Below are 19154 nucleotides of genomic sequence, written 5' to 3'. Positions count from 1 at the left end.
ATGCGTAACTGGGGGAGAAGCATGCCCCCATCGCCACTCCCTGTGTCTGCCTATATACTGTTCCATCAAATAGAAATCGGTTATTATTCAAGCACCAATGCATCATTTTCAACAACATTTTGTTGTGAGTGTAACATTCAATACTCCTTTGTTTTAAAAAATATTCCACTGCATTAAGACCATCGGTGTGTTTTATGCAGGTATATAAAGATGCAATGTACAAAGTTACAAGCAAATAGTCCTCTTCCCATTCGATAGTACTTAATTGTGACATAATCACCAGTGGATTGCGGGCGCGAGAGTTACAGTTAGTACAATTACCTATAACGGAGGAATTTCAATGGTTTTGTATGAGTGAAATGTCCAGCTAACTATAACACCCCTGAAACCTATGGTTTTTTCAATGAATTTCTAAGGTTTTTTAAAGGATAATTCCTAACTATAACCTGCCTGAAACCTATGTTTTATTTAGTCAATTTCAAAGGTTTTTTAAATGATAATTCCTAATTATATTGTTCATTAAGCATATTTGTTTTTTTCTATCTTTTTTAACTATCATCCCGCTCCCAGCGTAGTAAAAACTGCAAATATCACCACTCTTCAATTTATTCCTTCCTCCAAGAAAATCGCCACAAACCACTAAAAAAACTGGCGATACCTCCACTTACCACTAACAAATTAACATCAACATTTAACTGGTGTAAAGACGTCGACTATCTACTGCGTGAATTACACTCAACTCACACCCATATTTAAAGACGAATATGTCATAGACATGCACCTCCGACACATAACAAAATCACAACACTCTGCGCCAACACCACCCCAACCACCCTCCCAGACCCCTCCCCCCTACTTCCTCAGAGACAGCACAAAACAGGACAACAGACCTTTCCAAGATACCATATCCTCCCAACCACACAATAGCTGATTGTTCAGAGATGTGGCAACCAACTTTGTATAGGAGAGTAAATTCGCACATCAACAATAATTTACAGAAACAAAAAACTTTTCCATGTGAAAATATAGCATTATTACCTGTATTGTACTGCACAGTGAACGCAACCATATTATCTCAGACACTGGGGAATATTTCGGTCATGTAGCTGTGTCCCCCCCGAGTTGAAGCAGAAGCGGAGTGGGCTGGTCCAACGTACGCAACGTCAGCGTAAGACTTCAAATAATTAGGCTATGCCTTGGGCATGGTTCACTTCTGAAAAGAGAAGAGACTCCACCACAGCGAAGGTCCTCACCTTGCCACGTGGCTGCCGCCATGACCACGTGCCTCCTCGATACATGCCCATTGCGGACTCAGCGCCACAGCATCGCAGACTTATGTTTGTATCGACTACTGCCTTCGATCTACACTGCAGACATCAAGGTTCACATCTTGAATTCAGCTTTGGACTACACTACGGACAGCATTGAAGTTATCCTTGATTTATGTAAGAGACAATTCTACTCTATGTCCTCAGACTTTGGTAAAATAAGTGACAAAAATTCTTCGTAAATATCTGTACTGACTACTGCCTAACAATCTACAGTGCGGTCAGTAGAGTTTACAACTTGATAGCTGTTGTGGATAAGCACTACAGACAACATTGAATTTAGTCTCGATTTATTTAAGGCAGGGACAATTGTACTATGTCGTCAGATTTTGTTAAAGTATGTGACAAAAAAGCATTCCTCGATATCTGTGTCAACTACTGCCTTCGATCTACACTGTTGTCAGCAAGGTTCACACCTTGAATTCAGCAAGGCAGAGACAATTTTGTTAAAGGATGCAACAAAAAATATTCTTCAATGTCTGTACTGAGTTCTGCCTTCAAATGTACACTGCGATCAACAGAGTTTACTACTACATACCAGAATTGCATCCGCACTACAGACAACATTAAATTCATTCTCAAATTAATTTAAGGCAGAGACAATTGTACTATGTCCTAAGATTTTGTTAACTGTGACAAAAAAGCATTAATCGATGTTTGTGTCGACTACTGCCTTCGATCTACACTGCAGAAAGCAGGATTCACAACTTAATTTCAGCTTTCCATCTACACTACAGACAGCATTCAAGTTATCCTTGATTTATGTAAGGCAAAGACTATTTTGTCAAAGGATGCCACAAGAAACATTCCTTAATGACTGTACTGAGTTCTATTTTCAAATGTACACTGCGATCAAAAAAGTTTACCACTTGATACCAGTGGCTAATAAGCACTACAGACAACATAAAATTAAGTCTTGATTTATTTAAGACAGAGAAAATAGTACTGTGTCCTCAGATTTTGTTAAAGTTTATGACAAAAAAGCATTCCTTAATGTCGGTGTCAACTACTGCATTCGATGTAATCTGCGGACAGCAGGGTTCACAACTTGAACTCAACTTTGCATTGTATACTACGGACAGTAAAGAATTCATTCAACCTCGATGAATTTAATGCAGAGGCAATTGTACTGTATGTGTTCTGACTTTGTTAAAATAAGTGACAAAAATCATTCATCGATATCTCTGCTGACTACTGCCTTCGATTTACAGTACGGACAGCAGGGTTCATATCTTGAATTCAGCTTTGAATCTATACTACGAAAAGCATGAAATTTAGCCTTGTTTTTTTAAGGTAGAGTTAATTGTACATTATGTCCTCAGATTTTGTTAAAAGATAAGACAAAAAGAATTTCTTGATGTTAGTGATGACTACTGCCTTCGATCTACATTGTGAGGGCTCACCATTCAGGTAGAATGACGATTGTACATGACATTATACTACTGCGACCCCCCCCGAACCATGAATCATCGCAGGGTACACACACGCTGAGTTCTTTCGGTACCACTAAATCACTGCACCACAAGTAATTTCCCTGTAGCCTTATTAAAGCAGAATTCACTAGGCAAAAAACATTGCTCCCAGTACAGCCCCCCTGCATTATGCATTATCGCAGGGTATGTACAAGATCTGCACTTAATGAACCCCTTAGATGCCATCAACCAATTTGAGGATGGTGATGTTTCTGGACTACTGGAAGAAACTGGATGTTTCTTGGACTATTGGTATCCAGTAGTCCAATTCACTGGACTACTGGATACCAATTCTTTTAAAAGTAATGCTGGGTTTCGTGGGCATTGCGGCACCTATTATTGGATCACTTTTAATTAAAGCCCAGTTTTTGTTTATAATTTTAGTGTTGGTTTTTGGAAGTATTAGCCTCACTGTTTCAGAGCTGGCAGCCCCATCTCTAGTTTTTCTCGGAATGATGTGATCATCTCTGTCTAATTCCAGGGTTTTGGTAATGGCACTTTGTATGGTTTTAAGAGGATATCCTCCAGCAAGAAACCTGCTTTTGGATTGGAGTTGGCCCTCAGCTAGGTCTACAGAATTGCTGCAGATTCTTTTGATGCGTAGCATCTCCCCATAGGGGATGCTATGCACCAAATGCCTGGGGTGGAAACTCGAGAAATGCAAAATTGAGATGCCCGCAGTCTCTTTTCTGTAAAGCTTGGTTTCTAACTTGTTCTCTGCCACATAAAACTCTACATCTAAAAAATTAATTTTGATGCTGCTTATAGTGGAGGTAAGGTGCAAATTGACATAATTCCTGTTAATTGATTCAACAAAATTAATTGCTTGTCCTGTTGTCCTGTTGTCCCATCCCACACAAAAAACAGGTCGTCGATATCCCTGAAATATAGTTTTATGTGGTCATCATACAGTTTCTTATGCGTGCCTTTGAGGACTAGCTCCTCCCACCAGCCCATAAATAGACAGGCATAGCTGGGGGAGAAGCTGGCCCCCATAGCAACAGCCCGCATTTGTTGATAAAACATTTGATTGAATAAAAACATATTGTTGTTAAGACAAAAACTAATCATGTCCAAAAACATATTGTCATGTTGGGGGCAAATTGTTTTGTTTTTGTTAAAAAAATGTTCTACAGCACGCAGACCATCCTTGTGGTTGATACAAGTGTACAATGAGGACACATCTAAGGTTAGAAGATAGAAATTTTGTTCTCATTTGAAGTTTTTGATTTTGCACAGAAAATCACTAGTGTCCCTTAAATAAGATGGCAATCCCATGACCCACTCTTGCAAAAAGAAATCAATGTATTTTGAAGCATTCTCCAATAAACTTGATCTGGCCGATATAATTGGTCTACCCGGGGGCTTCAGTGCATTTTTATATACTTTAGGTATAAAGTAAATATTAGGGATGACAGGATGATCATTCCTCATGAATTTATATTCGTCCATAGATATTAGTACAGCACTTTTCCAGGCGACCAATTTGATGTAAAAGACATTGGCTGTCTCTTTAATAGCTGCTGCGCTGCTAAGTCTATAACAGGACCGGTCATTAATCTGGGATAATGCATCAGATATATACTCTTTTTTTACCATAAAACCACATTTCCTCCTTTATCTGAATTCCTCACAATTATATCATCATTGTTTTGTAATTTATTGATCATATGGTAATATTGCATGTTCCTGCTTGAAATTTTCTATTTCGAATTGCAGGTTCTATAGTTGAGCTTTTTTATTTCCTCTGTTACATGCTTGTTGAAGATGTCAATACCATCCATTAGTAATATAGGAGTGAATTTAGATTTTTTTCTTAAAAGGAGTTATTTTGGATTCAGTATTGGTGTTGGTCAAAGGTCTGCTAAAACAAGTAGGGGACAAGGAATCAGTTTCCACATAAGCATTTTCATTATGTAGGTCAGTCAGGACAGTTATTAGAGCTTGCTCTGTGCCAAACACCGGGTTAGATTTAGATGTCTGTGTATCTTGTGTACTAGGAACAGCATCATCAGTTATTTGTTTGGACATTTTTAGAGCATGAAATTTGCGCAATTTGAGTTTCCTCACAAATTTATATATATCCATGCTTGTGCTGGGATAATCAAAGTTGGATTCATTGCAGAAGGATAAACCAAGGGCCAATATTTGAATTTCTGCTTTGGTTAGGACTGCTTCAGACAGATTAAAGACTGTTTTTTCATTATTTTCATACGCAATTAGCGGCGATTCCACCAGCCCCTCCTGCGTTTCTTGTTGTTGCCTCGCGGGGTTGAGTCGTTTTTGGGCTTTGCGTCTTTGTTGCCGCTTGTAGTTTCTCTTCTGCCTGCTGGATTTTGTTGTAGTCTATATATATATATATATATATATATATATATATATATATATATATATATATATATATATTTATATATATATATATATATATGTGCCCCTTGCACATTATATTTGGGCGATTAAGTCTCCTTCAATCCTGAGGGTACCTGGGGGCGAATTAGCCCACCAGGTACCTCCAGTCTGCGCCAGGGAGCTGCATTGCAGAGAGGTGTTGAGAGACCATGCATCTTTTTACACCTCTCTGCAAAGCAGCTCTGTGGCGCTTACTGAAGGCAGCTGGTGGGCTAGTGGGTCCCCAGGGACCCTCAGGACTCAAGGGGACTTAATCCCCCAATTTTCAATGCACCAGGGGGTGCGTTTTCACAGTGGTGCAGGGAGGGGGCGTGACCTGATGTGACAAGTGTGCAAACGTGCCCTGTGGAGCTGCGTTGCAGAGAGGTGTTCAGAGGCCACGCCCCTTTTTACACATCTCTGCAACGCAGTTCTGTGGTGCTTACTGGAGGTACCTGGTGGGCTAGTTGGCCCCCAGGGACCATCAGGACTCAAGGAGAATTAATCTCCCAACTTAAAATGCACCAGGGGGCGCATTTGCACAGTGGTGAAGGGAGGGGACTGGGCCTGACATAGCAAGTGTGCAAACGCACCCCTGGCAAATTGTGAATTGGGGGATTAAGTCCCATTCAATCCTGAGGGTCCCTGGGGGCACACTAGCCCACACTGTACCTCCAGTAAGCGCCAGGGAGCTGCGTTGCAGAGAGGTGGTCCAAGGCCACGCTCCCTTTTTACACCACTCAGCAACGTAGTTCTGTGGCGCTTACTGGAGGTAGCTAGTTGGCCCCCAGGGACCCTCAGGACTCAACAGGATTTAATCCCCCAATGTACAATGCACCAGGGGGTGCATTTGCATGGTGGTGCAGGGAGGGGGCATGGCCTGATGTGACAAGTGTACAAATGCGCCCTGTGGTGCATTTTAAGTTGGGGGATTAAGTCCCCTTGAATCCTGAGGGTACCTGGGGGCCAGCTATCCCACCAGGTAGCTCTAGTATGCGCCAGGGAGCTGCGTTACAGAGAGGTATTCAGAGGACATGCCCCTTTTTACACCCCTCTGCAACACAGCTCTATGATGCTTACTGGAGATACCTGGTGGGATAGTTGGCCCCCAGGGACCATCAGGACTCAAGGAAATTACTCCCCCAACTTAAAACGCTCCAAGGGGCGCGTTTGCACAGTGGTGAAGGAAGGGGGCTGGACCTGACATAGCAAGTGTGGAAATGCACCCCCTGGCACATTGTAAATTGGGGGATTAAGGCCCCTTTAATCCTGAGGGTCCCTGGGGGCAAACTAGCCCACCAGGTACTTCCAGTATGAACCAGGGAGCTGTGTTGCAGAGAGGCGTTGAGAGGCCACCCCCCTTTTTACACCTCTCTGCAATGCAGCTCTGTGGCGCTTATTGGAGGTAGCTGGTGGGCTAGTTGACCACCAGGGACCCTCAGGATTCAAGGGAAATTAATCTCCCAACTCAGAACCCACCAGGGGGTGCGTTTGCACAGTGGTGAAGGGAGGCTGCGGGCTTGATGGGACTGTGTGTACTTATGCAATCAGTCTACTAAAACCCAAGCACTTATACATTCATTCACCATGCACTCTCCTTGCAGTACTCTAATCATCCACTCAGTACCCATGTACTCATGCAATGACCCAGGCACTAACTCATGGCAAATACAGAGGAAGTCATGCTAATCACAGCGGTACCCTAAGGCATAGTGTTCCCTAGTGTATGTAGGTGTTTTCACTGTATTCTAAGTGTCTATTAGCAAAGCACTGGCTATGGGAGGAAGACTTACTGCTCATCTGATGGTTCTTTCTGCACATCTCTTGCTTCTTCCTGCACTTTTGTTCATCTTTCTGGGCTTCTGTTGACTCTTTCAGCATTTGTCTTGCTTCTTTCTGTGCTTTTCTTCCTCTTTCTTCACATGTCCTACCTTTGTAGGCATAGTTAGAACTTAGCATTTAAAAAACCCATTCACATTCACTGAAACAACCATAGGTTTCAGGCATGTTATAGTTAGAAATTAGCATTTAAAAAACCATTAAAATTCACTGAAAAAACCATAGGTTTCAGGCACATTATAGTTAGTTGGACATTTCACTCATACAAAACCATAGAAATTCTGCCGTTATAGTTAGTTTAGCTTACTATAACTCGTGCCGCCGCAATGCACTGCTGATGACGTCACATATTACATCATTCATGACATGGTCAGTGACATCACTGATGACATCTCAAATGACATCACCGATGACATCACTGATGACATCATCCACGTGAAAATCTGATGCACCTCCTCATACCTTCATAAAACCTTTTATGCAGCCATTCTAATATACAGACTACCATTTTCAAAACAATAGAGATACCAATACCAGTTACTACGTACGCACTCACTGATTCCTAGGTGTACCCACACATCTACTCATTCACCCATACAGTCACTCATACATGCAGTGACTCATCAATACAACACTATTATAGCCATTCATACACCTATGCAAACACTCACACATCGCCTCTCATCCAGAGTTACTCAAACATGTAGTCAGTCATGCAAAGAATCAATCACACTTCTATTTACTCACCTATACAGTTACACACACACAACGTCACTTATTCATACAGATACTAACATATACTTACTCTCTTATACAATCACTGATATAAGTACACACTGATCCATACAGCCACTCTCACAATCACTGACTCTCATGTATAGTAATTTATATACTCCAACTCTCACATGCACCGTGTTTTACATATGTAGTTACTTGGACATGTAGCAATGAGATATGCATTCACTCACCAACATACCCATACACACGAACCTACCCATACAGCTGTTTTCACATGCACTCTTGAACCCATACACCCAGTGAATGAAGCACTCACACATCTATGCATAGAGTCACACACCTCCACTCCACCCACACACACACACTCAGGCACCCATACATATACTCACACAACCAATCAATAACCCATATAGACACTCTTGTAGCTACTCACCAGCCAATGCAGCAGCTTATACCACAATAGATAGACTGATACAGACATTCACACAGTTTAGTCACTAACCCATGCATTCAGTAACATACATTTAATCACTCACTTATACAGTCAGTCACACAACTACTAAATCCTCCATCCAGACACGTATACACCCACTCATTCTTCAATACAACTTGGCCAATATATATATATATATATATATATATATATATATATATATATATATTTTTTTTTTTTTTAATAGGTTATATTTATGGCCGAAAATTGGTTGCCGCTAAACAATTGTAAAACCTGTTTTTCATGAATATATTTGCATCATGTGAATGGATTATTAGGTTACATTTACTATTTATTTCTTTTTTGAGCACTTGCACTTTTCTAAATATCAAATGAATTTATTGCATTTTTAACCCACTGTAAGATGGCCGCCACTAAACTGATGTCTGGTTGGTATTAATTATGTCCTTCGTTTGTCTCCATGGCTATGGAGGCGAAGGGTGGGTTTAAAATGGTTGTTACACAAAAGGGTAGTCGACATTGAAGCCGCGAGGCGAAACGCGTCTGTCGAAATGGAGGGGAGAGGGACTGAAAGCACCGAATAAAGCATTTCCAGCTTTATATCTTCACTCTGCGTGTGCCTCTTAATTTTTGAGCAAAGCATCTTGTCTACTTTGTGAGGAAATATATATATATATCTATATATCTATATATATATATATATATATATATATATATATATATATATATATATATATATATATATATATATATATATATATATATATATATATATTACCTACTGGCGGTCGCCAGTAGGTATATATAGTTAGGATTTTTTCCCTATGGCATTTCTGAAAATTCTATGTCTAATAACTTTAGCGTTTGTGGACGGAATCGGCTGAAATTTTCAGGAAAATGGCACATTTTGTTTCTGAGCAGCCCCTGAAAATTTGGGGGGGGTCGTCAAGGGGGGGCCGAGAAAAAAGGGGGGTCCCAAAACGCGTTTTTCCCATGTTAATTTCCATAGGGCGGTTGGACTCACTTTTAGGCCGAACGGCTGAATGGATTTTCACGAAACTTGGCAAAATTGTAGGGACTGTTAGCCCGATGTGCCTTTGCTAGGTCTCAATATATGTGCTTCAGTGGATTTTGAGAAATTACCGTTTAAATCAAGATATATATCTGTAACAGCGCTCTGGGCAGCGATCCGGTTAGCGAACTTTTCGCGTATCGGAACTTTGCGAAGCGAAGCTGATTGGCCCTTCGGTGTCTGTCAACATTCTAAACAGTCCGGAGCGGCCGCCATCTTGTCTCTCGGTAGGATCGAGAGACAAGAGGAGGCAAAAACAAAGGGGGTAGTTACCATAAGGGGGCATAGTAGATCCTCGTTGACCCCCTAGGTTTTATGTGGAGGTTTTAAAAGGGCCTAGGAGGGTTCAAAAAAAAAAATATATATATCTTTTTTTTTTGCGTGGTAAGCGCCAAGTTCGCGAACCGGAAAGCGTTCTGGGCAGCGTACTTTAAGGATAAAAGAATGATAGACTTTTCTAATACTGTATGTTAATTATTTGTTGTTTTTGTTCGTTTTTTTTATTTATTTATTTATTTTGATTTTAAAAACAATTATTTATTATTTTCATAGTTTATTAAAACTTCCAGCATTATATCATCTGGTATCTCGTCGAACATGGATGTTTCTGTCTCTTGTAAGGTTTGAATAAATTGTTCGTCAAAAGATTGATCCATAAAATCTTCATCCACATTTTCTTCAGTTACAATGTCTTCGGATGTAATCTCGAAGGAAACATTAGTTTCTTCTTGCTCCCCTTCCATTTTTTTGCTGTAAATTGCCTAAAAAAAAAAATTATATTAGAAGACTTAGGGCACTGTTGGGTTTAAGTTCAGACATGTTGTTCTGTTTTTTTAACAGTGAAGTTAAAGTAAGTAAATTCATAATTATAGCAGAGAAGTGTAAGTCAATCAATAAATGTAACAGAGGAGGTTATCTGTATCTATAACTATAGCAGGGGGTCAGTAAATAATTATCAATAAACATTTTTACAAATTAATTTAAAGTGCCACTTACAAATTATCAAATAACTTTACAGGGAGGTGAAAAGGCTCTTTAAATGTAGTTCAGGAAGTAGCAGTGAAAATGGCTGTGTTTCCTTCTCTTCCTTTATATATATTCAGGTATATAACCAATCAAATGTCAGGTAATAAAAATTGTAAATGAAAGTAAAGTTTTCATTGGTTGTCAATTCCAATATTTTATATGTGTTTTGTGAAGTAATTTACCTCAGGGTATTTAGATAGGTCTACAGGCTAAATGGCTAAATGAAATTTCAATCAAATTTGTGAGAATGAAAGGGATTGTTATGTAGTATGAGGTAATCTATATTTGGTGAGAGTGTCTCTAGTCGTTTTTCTGCTAATTACTTTCCCACCTTTTTTTAGGACCGCTTTCTGGAAAGCGGCCCGGTTAGCGAACCTTAAGCGTCACGGGAGTCCACCATTTTGTGTTTCGGTCGCATTAAGATACAAGATGGAGGGCAAATAATGTTCAGAATGTGTAGAAGGGGGCACGGTAGACTTATGTTGACCCCCTAGGTTTTCTGAGGGTGGCTGACGAGGTTTAAATGTGCGGAAAAAAACATTTTTTAAAAAAATTCCGCGAGGTTAGCTTTCGGTTAGCGAACCGGGGAGCGTATTTTGTGGAAAATTAGCGAAAAAAGTTAGAAAAAAATAATAATTGTGAGTGATTAGATGAAGGGTAGCTCTGAGAAGAGCTTTTGGGTTTATGGTACATTTAGGTACTTATAAGTAGGTACCAATGCACATTCTTAAATTCAGAATGAAAATTCTGTTGCCCTCATCTGAGAAGTGAACTCCATCTCCTCTGTAGATATCTTGCATGTAGTAACGCTAGTTATTGTTGTACAGGGAGCCCATTCCATGGTCTCTCATGAAAGCTGAAACAGATTTGTTTACATGCTTCCTCGACTTCTCAATTTGTGGACAAAATTGGTTGGACCACCTCCATTTCTGTCTTTGGCATATATTGGAATATACCAAGGCAGTTTGAGGAAAAAGTGCCATTAATTGCTCAAAGGTGTCCTTTAATAGCATTTCCAGACCTACTCCTGTCAAAGTGCCCAAATCATTACCTCCACAGTGCACAATTAACAGGTCAGGTTTTGGCAAATGCATAAAGGTTTTCACCAATGGTATCAATTGGTGACATTTTAATCCTCTTTGGCCCAACCACTTAATTTCCACATCTTGTAAATTGAGGTTGTGTAAATTTCTGTTCTCGGCATACCTTTGAGCCCAGTGGATGTAACTATGTCCAACAATCCAGACGTTAAACATGGTGGGAGAAGGTTGTGCTGCAGTCAGATGAAGTATGGTAATGAAAGGGCAGTTGAAACAGTAGGAGTTTGTAAAGAAATAAAACTGTGGATTTCCAATGCTAATGATTCATTAGCAGTGATTGGTGTATTTCCATTTCTGAAAACAGAAAGTTAGGGTGCATGGATGTGTTCTTTGAAAGATGTAATTTGAATGGTCAAGGAAGAAACATTTAATGAAAGATTGCACTGGATACGCAGGTGCACTGAGAGTTCAGAGTTCAATTGAAACATTGTTGTGTGAATTTGCAAACGTGAGAGGTCTTCCAGGAGGTCGTTGCTATGGAAAAAAGGTAGAGAGGGCAGAGGGGGGAAGGGTTTTGATTTGAAAAAAGTGAGGGAAGAGTTATGATTGGCTAATATGAGAGATATGTGAAATGAATATCTGTATTTCTGTGCTTTCAATAGCTGCAGCCTCTGGAGTGCATCCTCTTTCTTCTGCTGAAGACAATTTGGTGTATTTCTGAGACTGTTTTCAAAACTCAAAAAGTATTTGCTAAGGTGAGAAAAGATTTATTTATTTTAGATAGAGAATAGTATGAATTAAGGAGAAAATGATGAAGAAAGCAGTGTTTTTAAACTGTGGCTTTGTCTGTAGTGATATAGAAATAGATTTTGTTACTTAGAGAAATTGTAATTGCATATTCGGTGTAGCATTCTGGAATGCAGTTATACAAGTTATTGTTGTATATGAAGCCCAGTCCATGGTCTCTTATGTAAGCTGAAACAGATATGTTGTTTATAAAAATAGTTTTTGAAATCAATTACATTTCTGCATATGTACTGCTAGAGCTTCATAGGTTGTTTTGGGTCATATTTAAAAGGCATTTGAGTGTCTTTGATGTTATTTTTCCTTTTTAAATGGAAAGCGTTCCTCATGGGGCCCTGAGCAGTTCTTAGCCATGTTATTTAATGGGAAGTGGATAACATGGCTCAGAGCATTTGCTGGACAATGCATGAATATCGCTGACTTTTCAACGATATTCATGCATTGCGGCCGTTTTTTTTCGCATTTGCGAGCAGTTCTTCGCCATGTTATCCAATGGGAGGTGGATAACATGGCTAAGAGCATCTGTTGGATAATGCATGAATATCGTTCACTTTTCAGCGATATTTATGCATTGCGGCCGTTTTTTTCGCATTTGCGATAAACCTTGCTAAGGAGAAAATGATGAAGAAAGATGTGTTTTTAAACTGTGGCTTTGTCTGTAGTGGTATAGAAATAGATTTTGTTACTTTGAGAAATTGTAATTGCATATTCGGTGTAGCATTCTGGCATGCAGTAACACAAGTTATTGTTGTATAGGAAGCCCATTCCATGGTCTCTTATGAAAGCTGAAACAGATATGTTGTTTTTAAAAACCATTTTTGACATTAATTACATTTCTGGATATGTACTGCTAGAGCTTTGGGTCATATTTATAAGGCATTTGAGTGTAATTGATGTTATTTTTTTCCTTTTTAAATGGAAAGCATTCCTCATGGGGCAAGTGTCTTGTAAATACGTTGCCACCTGCGCTTGGCAAATTTAGATTTTGATTATGGGAGTTACATAGCCATGTTAATAATGTCCAAAAAATGGTGCTAGGGCATTCCAGAAAACGCTTTCATGTGTCTCAAGGATATTTTCAGTCATTTCTTCTTGAATGCAGGTATACAATTGATTTATATGTTGTGTTTAAAAACGATTCTTTTCTATAATGTTATTTTTTCGTTTTTAAATGGAAAGCGTTCCTCATGGGACCATGAGCAGTTCTTAGCCATGTTATCCAATGGGAGATGGATAACATGGCTAAAAGCATATGCTGGATAATGCATGAATATCGCTGACTTTTCAGCAATATTGATGCATTGCGGCCGCTTCTTATCACATTTGCGAGCAGTTCTTAGCCATGTTATCTAATGAGAGGTGGATAACATGGCTAAAAGCATTTGCTGGATAATGCATGAATATTGCTGACTTTTCAGCGATATTCATGCATTGCGGCCGTTTTTTATCGCATTTGCGATAAACCTTGCTAATAGCAAGGTTTATCTGCGATAAAAATCGCCGATGTGCGGCGATAATTTTTGTCTCTAAAGAAGTTATCGCTGGTGGTTGGTAATATACCCCCGCGTTTTTGGTTGCAGGAATCGGGAGGCGGGAGAGTAGCACTGAAATCAGTAGTCTGACGCTTGAATCGGGAGGGTTGGTATGTGTGGATTCTCTACAGCTGGGGCCATAAACTACATCCGCAGGGCTAGGTGATAGCCTGGGACCGGCCTGGCATCTAAAATGGCTACCGTGTACGACAAAATTGTGGCATTGTAAAAAAGACAAGATGGCGCAGACAATGTTTATCAATAAGGATTCATTTATAACGAAATATTTTATCGCACTGACAAAATGGTTGTCAACACTTCCCGATTTCCTTCGAATCGAACGTTAACAAACGTGACGCAGCAAAGAAAAAAAAAAGCTCACACAGAGCCGCTGGAACACATGTATCAACATATATGAGCCTTCTCAGCCACCCTCAGAAAATATAAGGGATTAGGATACGTCTCCCGCACCCCCTTATACTTAGTAATTTAATTAAAACGAAGCACAAAATGGTCTCCCGCACCCCCTTATACCTATTCCCGTTTTGCCAGCAGTTTGCGGCCCAGTTCGGTGTTCGGAAAGCGCTTCTACCGTGAAAAATATATATTTTTTATTTTCCCCACGGGACCCTTTAAAAACCCCAACAACATTCCTAGGGGGTCAAGAGGGGTATACCTTGCCCCCTTTCATTAAATTCCCCCTTCGTTTTTCACCTCTTCTTCTCTCTCGATCCTACCGAGAGATAAGATGGCGGCCGCTCCGGTCTGTTTAGAATGTTGACAGACACCGGAGAGCCAATCAGCTTTCTGCGCGCAAAGTTCCGTTTCGCAGGTGGAAGCGTATTTATAAGAAACTTGCACCATGAACAACGCTTTCCATTTAAAAAGGAAAAATAACATTATAGACACTCATATGCCTTATAAATATGACCCAAAGTAACCTATAAAGCTCTAGCAGTACATATCCAGAAATGTAATTGATTTCAAAAAATCGTTTATAAACACGGCACATAAATCAATTGTATATCTGCATTCAAGAGGAAATGACTGAAAATGTCCTTGTGATGCAGTGCTGGTGCAAAAGATTTTCTATGTTAAATAATAAGTAGGACGTTAAGTTTTTGATGACTGTTATTCATTTACTGTTTGGTAATAGTGCTTAATAACATTTTTCATTATATTTTTCCACAGATTCAACTGCAGATCTTTTTTAAATTTGAAAAATGCCTACGAAAAATAGAATTCGAAAGGCTAGAAAACGTCAAAGACAGCAGGATGATGTTTTATTGCAGCAGTCCTCTTCCCCAAATACTTATCAAAACACCAAGAAAGCTCCGGGTAAGAGCACAAAATCATTCTTAAAAAGTATTTTTAGAAAAAAAGTATTTTTCGCCAAAATGTTTCAGTTCAGAAAAAGAAGAGTAATTTAAATGGAAAGGAAAGAGCCATCAAAAATGTTATTGGTAGAGGAAGAGATAACTCTGTGCATGATAGTAGAAGGAAACAACAGTTTAGGGACATTCGACATCGAATGTTCCGTAACAGGATAATAGTTAATTTATTAAGAAATATTAAAAAAGGCCAACAGAAAGCGGCATTTTATAAGAAGAAGAAAAATGTAGAGAAAATTATTGATCATGCTTTTGAAATTAAGCGGAAGTTGTTTATTTTGGTAATCAATAGAATTAGGAAACTAAGCAAGGTAATTTCTGATTTCAAAACAAACAGTAGATGGAAGAGAGTAGTAAATCGTAGTAACTTTTGTGAAGTTTTTTCCGGAGAATGGATGCATAGTTCAAGTTCTGAGGCATTTTTTAATGAGGAGAGTTATTTTCAGGATAATGATTTGGTGTTTGCAGTTGACACCAGTGGTCGAGCTTATGAAGTGAAGGATGGTTGTCCTGTTGAAAAAGAAAAACTTGTGACAACAGAGACAGTTGAGGTGTTAGGTCATGAGGTTTTAGGAAGACGTCCTAAGGGTCCTGTGTACATTTGGAAGTGTAGTTCTATTTGCAGTGTGCGACAGGTTTCCATCAATTTGCTTTGTGATTTTATACGGACATTTAATAAGAAAAGTTTGAAGCAGAAAATGAAGTTGTTGCAAAATTTAGATCCTTGCAGAGTGAGACAAATGACAGGTTTGCGTGGTCATTCACTGGCTTGTCTTTCCAGGAGAGTATGCCAGAGTGTTTTTCATCATTTCAGGATGGTAGCAGTGCATCATAATAAAGTGAGAAAATTAGTGAGAATGTTGTATTATGCTAAGAGTCCAGCAATTATGCTTAAACAATTATGTGCTGCTCTTTTGCATGGTTCAGAAATAGATGTGAAGAATATTTGTGAAGAAATTGAGTTTTGTTACTTTAGTAGTAAAGATGAGAATGTTCAAATTGACCCTGAAGTAGAGGGTAATGTTGAAGATAATGTACAGGTTTCCAGTACAGATAATTTTCAGAAGGAAATTGCCACTTTTCAGATGAAATCAAGTGAGAGGCCTAATTTCACTTGTGTATGTTGTCGACGCACTTATTATAAGAATCAGACTAAAGTAGTGGATTTATATGGAAAAAGTGAAAGGGAAAATAATAGTGAATGGAAGGATTTTGCCACATACTTGATGGTAGAAAATTATTTTGATTTAGGATCGGATCAACGTGTGTGTACTTATTGTTGTAATAAATTAAACCAAAACCAGATGCCTGCTAGGGCAGTACATAATAATCTGGAATTGGTTGAGATTCCTTCTGAATTGAAGGATTTAAATACTTATGAATGTATTTTGATTCAAAGTATCCATCCCTTTCAGGCTATTGTAAGAATGGAGCCAAAGACAGGGAAGTTGCCTCCAGCAGATTTACAGCGAGGATTAAAGGGAAGAGTTGTTTATTTGCCTCTAGATTTGAACAAAAACATTAACACAATTGGAATAGAAAAAGTGGAAGAGGAACCTCTGGTTATCTTAGTTAATGGGGTTCCGACAAAGAATAAGAAAATATGGCAAGATTTAGTGGATGTTAGGAAAGTCAAAAAAGCAACAGTGTATTTGAAGACAAATAATAAGTACTATAAGAATGTATATGTTGCAGAAGAGGAAGTAAGTGATGAAGAGGATAGCGATTTGTGTGTTGGCCAAATTGAGAAAGTAGAGGATTCTAAAAGTGAAGAAATATATGAACATTATAGTGTTCATCCTTTGCATTCCAAGGAAGTCATGGGGAATGCTATTGAGTTGTTTCAAATGAAACAAGCTAAAGGGAGTCCCATTAGTGTTTGGGAGGAAAGTTTGGAAGCTCGGTGTTTCCCACAGCTATTTCCAACAGGTCGAGGAGGAAGATATGATGAGCGACCTCATCAAATTCCTGCGTCTGAATACCGGACTTTACGATTGTATGCAGGCGATCCTAGGTTTCGTCAATGCATTCCATATTTGTTTCATCTCCTGTTTGAAAGCGATCTGTCTGGACTGTCATATGCAGTTAACCACATCTTAAAAAGTGGTATACAGATGCGAAATATCTCGGCAAGGGACTTTATGCATAAAGTCAATGTCCAAGACAGTATTTTGGATTCTCACTTAATTAATCTCATGGCGTGTCAGCGTGGTACTAATGAGTACTGGTACCGTCGTCATGGTGATTTAAAATGTATGCTGAGGAACTTAGGAACTCCGACATGGTTCCTCACTCTGAGCTGTGCCGAGTATGGCTGGGAAGACTTACTTGAATTTCTACGGGAGGCAAATGGAAATATTGAAAACATTGAATTCAAGACACCTGGAGAACTGTGTTCTTTGGATCCTGTGAATGTATGCAGGTACTTCAATCATAGATTTGAAGCTATGATGTCTTTCATCACAAATAAGAAGAATCCACCTCTTGGAGAGGTGTTGGATTTCTTCTGGAGAAAGGAGTACCAAGCAAGAGGTGCTCCTCATATACATATGTTGTTGTGGATCAAGGATGCACCTAAATTTGGAACAGATCCGGATGACTTAGTGATGAATTTCATAGAACAGTATTCTACGTGTGCTGTTCCAAACGCAACGGAGAAGAAAAGCCTAAGAGAACAAGTTTTACGTTTCCAAAGCCATCGTTGTGGAAAGTACTGTCGTCGTAAATTCAGAAACAAGGACAAGTTCTACACCAAATGTCGTTTCAACTTTCCACGACCGGTGATTTCTAAAGGAAAAGTGAACAGTTTGATGTCTTCACTGCGACATAATGTGACGAGGAAATCACCCAAAAATACATACAATTTGAAAAGGAACGAAGAGTCCAAGTACATCAACGACTACAACCCAGTGATTTTGTCCATGTGGAATGCTAACATGGATATACAGTTTGTGGGTGACAACTGTATGGCTGTGGCTCGGTATGTGACATCTTACATCACCAAAAAAGAAAAGACAGAACTGAAGGATATGTGGGAGGACATTTCCCATGAAAAGAGCCTCAGCAAGAAGTTGTACAGTTTCAGTCTGAAGATGTTGTCGCATCGAGAAATCGGAGCTTACGAATGTTCAGATCGATTGTCTTCAGCAAGTCTCTATGCCAAATCCAGGAGTATTGTTTGGGCGAGTCTTGGTCTTGCTGCAACGCGAAATCGGGTTCTAAAACCTGTCCGGGAAATTGAATATTTGGCAGAAAAGGAACCAAACAGTACTGACATTTTGAAGACCAACATGTTGGATACATATTATCCAAATCGAAGCAGTCACCTTGAGAATGTTTGTCTATATGAGGTTCTACAAAATTATATATTCAAGAGGAACATCAAAGAAGATATTGAGAAAGGAGTGTATGCTGTAATTGGAAGTGAGGGATGCCTGGTCAAGCAAAGAAAATGCCAATTAGTAAACCATCGAAAATTGAGTGGCAAATCTTCAGAAACAAAGGAGTTTTTCTATTTAGCACTTTTGCAACTTTTCAAGCCTTGGCGTGCAGAAGAGGAACTGCTTGGAGATTTCCTCTGTTACGAAGACTCTTTCACTGCTGCTAAGGATAGCATAGAATGTCCTGCTTTTCTCAAATATCAAGAAATGCTAACTTTGGAAATTGAGCAGGAAGCAACGATTGCAGCCGAGATTGCCAGAGACAGTTCTCAGGACAGTCAGAGTTCTGTTTCATTGAGTCAAGATCCACTTGGAGGACCTATTATCGAAAATGAAGCTGCCACTGCTATGAATGAAGTGGAAAGAGCCATGGCACATGCTCAGGAGGATTCAGTTAACTTAGAAGACTTGGAAAAACAACTCAATGTTGAGCAGAGGAAAATATATGAAGAAGTTACCAAGCAAATTGAGCATGGATTAAGTCATGAGAAGAAAGAGTGCTCATGTACATCGTTGAAGCCTGTCCGACTGTATGTGAGTGGAGAAGCGGGAACTGGAAAAAGTTTCCTTATTAAAGCAATTTCATGCTATTTGCAGGAAAGGACTGAGTCATCGCTGTCTTGTGTTGTC

Source organism: Lissotriton vulgaris, chromosome 3_1, assembly GCF_964263255.1.
Source record: "Lissotriton vulgaris chromosome 3_1, aLisVul1.2, whole genome shotgun sequence".
NCBI lineage: Eukaryota > Metazoa > Chordata > Amphibia > Caudata > Salamandridae > Lissotriton > Lissotriton vulgaris.
Note: the sequence above shows the minus strand (reverse complement) of the source record.